This window comes from Triticum aestivum, chromosome 2D (assembly GCF_018294505.1).
Source record: "Triticum aestivum cultivar Chinese Spring chromosome 2D, IWGSC CS RefSeq v2.1, whole genome shotgun sequence".
NCBI lineage: Eukaryota > Viridiplantae > Streptophyta > Magnoliopsida > Poales > Poaceae > Triticum > Triticum aestivum.
The window spans coordinates 248,240,060-248,246,305 of NC_057799.1; positions in this window are offsets into that span (position 1 = coordinate 248,240,060).

The window sequence follows — 6,246 nt, forward strand, 5'->3', positions numbered from 1 at the left end:
TGTGATTGATTGTTCCGTCGTTGGAGCAGCTCCGGTTAGCCGTAAGACGTCGACGCTGAAGCAGCACAAGACAGACATCATTAATCTCAAGTGGGATTCTAATAGCATCTCCTATAGAAGATGTAAAATACATTACCACAAAGTGATAGATTTACGAGCATGATTGGTTTGCTGCCAATATTTGGCTAGCAAAATGTTGGAATTGCCAAATATTGGCAACTTTATGTGAGATAGGAAAGACAAGTCGGTAACCAACCAAGTAGTAGCGAATATTTGGCACAATGTCAAACATTGGCATGCCTATTTTTGGCACCAAACCAATTATTCTTGTAAAATTTACATCACCAAAAACCACCTGACTATAATAGATGATGTAAAAACTGTTGACTCTGAACTTAACTGTCGAAACTGAAATTTACTATGGAATCTGAATGTTACTGTCGAAACTGAACGCAATGGTAGCAGAGAGGCACTTCACATGTAGTTTAGGGAGGGCCTGCAGTTCATCTTCAACCTGCACCTCCCTGAGCCACCAGGCACTACCGGCCGAACCGCCGGCCCCCGCACCGCCTCGCCGGCCCGAAACAACTCCCCACTGCCGGTCCGCCGCTGCCTCGCCGGCCCGAAACAACTCCCCACCGCCGGCCCGAAACAACTCCGCACAGCCGGTCCGCCGCCGCCTCGCCGCCCCGAAACAACTCACCATCGCCGGTCCGCCGCCGCCCCAGCCAGCCCTCTAGGCCCCCCGCGCCGAGCTTTTTCTCCGGCGATCCCCACGCCACCACCCCACCACCGCGCCCCTCCACCGCGGGCGACCACCGCCCCCACCCTGAACCCTAAGATATATAGTGGGTTACCTCTCCGGCGAGCTCCCCTCCCCGCTGCGGGTGGTTCTTCCTCAACTCCAGCGAGCCCCCCACCCCCTGAAAATCGACTGACCCAAAAGTCGATTCAGTCGACTGAAGTGTAGCTAAATCGGAGTAGAGGAGCAGCATGAGCGAGGGGGACAACAGCAGCAGTAGTGCAAGTGAGCGAGCGAGAGCCAGAGCAGCAGTAGCAGCGCGAGCGAGTGAGCGAGAGGCGAAGCAACAGCAGCACGAGCGAGCAAGCGAGAGCCTGAGCAGCAGTAGATCTGGCCGGTATGGCCGCCGCCGAAGGGGCCTCGCACTGGGGGAGAGCCGCCGTGGAGATGTCGCCCGCGGAGCCGGCTTCGAGGTAGCCGCTCCATGGTGGTGCGGGATGGAGCACCGTCGGCGCCGGGAGGTCGAGTTAAGGAGAACGTGCGATGCGATGAGTGTACAACATCTTTGGTGGAGCCGAGTAGTCCTCAGTTTCGTCCGAGGAGTCGGTGAGGATGTTGCGGTTCCGGTGGAGCAGGTTATGGCGGTGCTGTGGGAGTGGAGCAACCGTGATAGACGAGGCGATCGACGGAGCAGCTCCTTGGAGGTGGAGGACGGGGTGGCTGAACCGGCGGGACGACGAGATGGACGACGGATCCTCATTTGGGGAGGTGGATGAGGGACGTCGAGCTATTGCGGTGGACGACGTTGTTGGGGAAGAGCCTCCGGCTGGGCAGCGGTGAGGTGGCGGACGGACGAGGGTGGAGTTTCGCGGCTGGAGCGGAGAGGTTATGGCGGCCTCGGATTTTGAATGGCGAAAAGGAGGCGACGGGAGGGGGAACCATGACTTAGGGACGCGTTTGTCCAAAATGTAGGGTGTGTTACAAAATTCCCCCGACCGATTTGAACTAGCGGCCCTTTCGGCTCAGGGTTAGAAGGGGGATTTCGCGTGTCGGGATTTGGCAGCTGGAGGGAGATTTCACGGGCGTTCTAATTTCGGGATAGCAAGGGGCGGGTTGTGAAGGCGCCAGTGTTTGGAGCAAAATATCTGAACTTTCGGGATATAACAAGGCGCGGGTTGAATTTTAGGGACAAGCCTAATGTGTAACATTGTACTTGTACGTACCAAATCAATTCGCAATTCCCTCGACGAAAACATACGAAAAAATAGAACTATTCACACCACACAAAGAGAGAGTCTTGTCCCGTTTTACTATACAAATGCTATTCAAAGCTATGAATTCATGTTATGTCCAATTAAATTTTTTCGCTGGCTGTATAATGCATGTAACCTACTCATAACAACATTTTAGTGCATTCCAAATGTTTATACTACCGCTGCAATTCGAGCTGAATTTGAATTCGTTTCTCTATTTCAATAAGAATCTACAATCATGATTGTTGCCAACTTCAACCATCATTCGTGCATTACCTTAACAACACACCACATGATTACTATAGAGATATATATGAACTATGTGTACTATATGAACTTGAATTGAATTTTGGAATATACTTGATGTTGATTCCAAATAATAGTACATTTGATGTACTAACTATATATTCATAATCAAAACCATGTTCCATGCGTACACCGTGTTTATCACACAAAGTATAGTGCCCCGCCCCCTCTGTTATGATAAGATTTTAGCCCTGAGCTGCAAAAGCCATGCATTAGCCCAAATTATAATCAATGTTCTGTATATTATATGTAGTACTAGCAAGATGCCCATGTGTTCCACGGAACATCAAGATGATCGAGGGGAGGCCTTATTTCCAAATATGGAGAGGGGTGTGGGTATCTTTTTTCAAAATTGCCATACTTTCCTTCCTATCCGTCGGATATAAATCGGACGGCCTATATTGCAGGATGGCAGGCACACCATCATCAACAACTCTGTTTTTATAAGAGTAGAGATAAAATATATTATATGTAGTATAACATGTTCATAACCACACCATATGTATCACTGTTATATATATTCATGCATGTGTCGGTTTAGAACACTATGATAAATTCTTCAAATATCGAAATTCGCTTTTTATAATGAATTATGATCTCTATTCGTCTTTTACACCCACACAATCCTCTTATCTTTGTAGCTAGCACTTACTTACTCCCGTGCATGCACACGCCCGCATCCCTCTCACCCTCCCTCAGCATTCTCTAGCTCCATCGCACAAATTCGTCTTTTCACTTTAGGTCATTCACCATGGTGTGTGTAGGCCCCCCAGCTCCTTCTTTACGACACACATCGATCGATATGCCTCTCTAGCCAGGTGTGCCTAGCACAAACACAAGCTTTCCCTCTTCTCTTCTCACCGTCCATGCCTCACTCCCACCCCTCTTTTCACCGATCTAGTACTCGCACACTCCTTCCCCCTCGATATAGTATGCCTCTCGCACCACCTCCTAGATGCATCCCTCTCTCTCCATCCTTCTCCCCGGGCCTTATTTGCTTCTAACACATACATGCATGTATACTGATTGATCTCCCTACATATACGTAGGTCGACTTTAACTATTTCCCCCCACCCATCGATCGACGTACCTCACAAGTTATGTCTCTCCTTTCTCTAACAAAGGACGACTGATCTTCCTATGTAGTTACGTCTGCTTAGGACAGCCATATTGTCCCCCCTCATCATTCGTGCATGCCTCCTGACCCATCTCTCACACGCACTCACACAGTCAGGCAGCAATCCCCTCTCTTATTGATATTGCAGGCGTGCCCTCCGTTTGTCTAGAAAGCCTCTCCCACCATTTGTTAGAAGCAACTCCACCACCACCCCCTCCAACACTCTAGCTTTGTCTCTCACCCAACCTTATTCCTCTCCTACATATATGCATGGATGCCAATCGATCTCCCTCAATACATAAGGTAGGCCTCTCTCCTCCTCCACACATATACCAGCAATTGTACCTCTGTAGTTAATTAGGTATCCCCCCACCACACACCGATAGTCGAGCGCTGTAGGTAGGTATCCATGCCACAGAGACAAACTGCACCTGTCCCCTCTCACGTTCCAGTAGGCCAGCCACCCTATATCTTTGCCGTGGGCACACACAAATTCGATGGCACTCTTTATCGATCGCGCGCGCGCACATTCTACCTCTTGAGCATGTGTTGGTTTTCCCTTGAAGAGGAAAGGGTGATGCAGCAAAGTAGCGTAAGTATTTCCCTCAGTTTTGAGAACCAAGGTATCAATCCAGTAGGAGACAACACACAAGTCACCTAGTACCTGCACAAACAATCAAGAACCTTGCAACCAACGCGATAAAGGGTATGTCAATCCCTTCACGGTCACTCGCAAAAGTGAGATCTAATAAAGATAGTAAAGTAAATATTTTTGGTATTTTTGTTATATAGATTGGAAAGTAAAGATTGCAAAATAGTAAACGAGATGCGATGTAAAGAAAAGAGATGCAATATAATAAGAAAGAGACCCGGGGGCCATATGTTTCACTAGTAGCTGATCTGAAGATAGCATGTATTACGGTGGGTGAACAAATTACTACCGAGCAATTGATAGAAAAGTGCATAGTTATGAATATATCTAAGGCAATGATCATGAATATAGGCATCACGTCCATGTCAAGTAGACCGAAACGATTCTGCACCTACTACTATTACTCCACACATCGACCGCTATCCAGCGTGAATCTAGAGTATTAAGTTCATAAGAACTGAGTAACGGATTAAGCAAGATGACATGATGTAGAGGGATAAACTCAAGCAATATGATATAAACCCCATCTTTTTATCCTCGACGGCAACAATACAATACGTGCCTTGCTGCCCTAACTGTCACTGGGAAAGGACACCACAAGATTGAACCCAAATCTAAGCACTTCTACCATTGCAAGAAAGATCAATCTAGTAGGCCAAAGTAAACCGATAATTCGAAGAACTTGAAAGATATCAAAACATGCATATAAGAATTCAGAGAAGAACCAAATAATATTCATAGATAATCTGTTCATAAATCCACAATTCATCGGATCTCGGCAAACACACCGCAAAAGAGTATTACATTGAATAGATCTCCAAGAACATCGAGGAGAACTTTCTATTGAGAATCAAAGAGAGAGAAGACACCATGTAGCTAATAACTATGTACCCAAAGGTCTGTGGTGAACTACTCATGCTTCATCGGAGAGGCAATGGTGTTGATGTAGAAGCCCGCCGTGATTGATTGCCCCTCCGACAGATCACCGGAAAAGACCCCAAGATGGTATCTCACGGGTACAGAAGGTTGTGGCGGTGGAAAAGTGGTTTCGTGGCTCCCTCTGATCGATCTAGGGTATAATAGTATATATAGGCGAAAGAAGTACGTCGGTGTTGCTACGAGGGGCCCATGAGGGGGGGCGTGCCTACCCCCTTGGGCGCGCCCTCCTGCCTCGTGGCCGCCTCATGGCGTTCCAGACTTCAACTCCAAGTCCTCTGGATTGCTTTCGGTCCAAGAAAGATCATCGCGCATGTTTCATTCCGTTTGGATTCCGTTTGTATTCCTTTTTTGTGAAACTCTAAAATAGGAGAAAAAAATAAAAACTCGCACCGGGCCTCCGGTTAATTGGTTAGTCTCAAAAATAATATAAAAGAGCATATTAAAGCCCATTAAACATCCAAAATAGATAATATAATAGCATGGAACAGTCAAAAAGTATAGATACGTTGGAGACATATCAAGCATCCCCAAGCTTAATTCCTGCTCGTCCTTGAGTAGGTAAATGATAATGTAACGCCCCGGATCCGATGCACCAGGTGTCACCCGGTTATTCGCTGTCGTTGCCATGTCATTTGCTTGCGTGTTACATTTTTCCATGTCATCATCTGCTTTTCATATCGTGTCATCATGTGCATTGCATTTGCATACGTGTTCGTCTCATGCATTCGAGCATTTTTCCCCGTTGTCCGTTTTGCAATCCGGCGCTCCCATCTCCTCCGGCGCACCCCTCTTGTTTTCTTTCGTGAGCGGGTGTCATACGTTCTCGGAATAGACCGAGTCTTGCCAAGTGGCCTTGGTATACCACCGGTAGACGACCGGTCAAGTTTCGTTCCATTTGGAGGTTGTTTGTTACTCCAATGGTTAACCGGGCATCCGCAAAGTCCGTTTGTGTGTTGCAGCAGAACCCCCTTCTAACAGCCCCAAAACCCCTCTAAGTCTCTGCCATGCTCTCGGTCGTTCGATCACGATCGCGTGGGCGAAAACCGCACCCCGTTTGGACTCCCCTAGCTCCCTCTACCTATTTAAACACCTCCCCCGTCCAAAATCGCAGTCCAAACCCTAGCCTTCCCCCTCCTCGCGCCACCGGACGAAATCCCCGCCGCCCGGACATGTCCGACCCGCCGCCGGACGCCTGCGCCGCCGTGCCCGACCAATCCTGTGGCGCCACGTGGCCTCC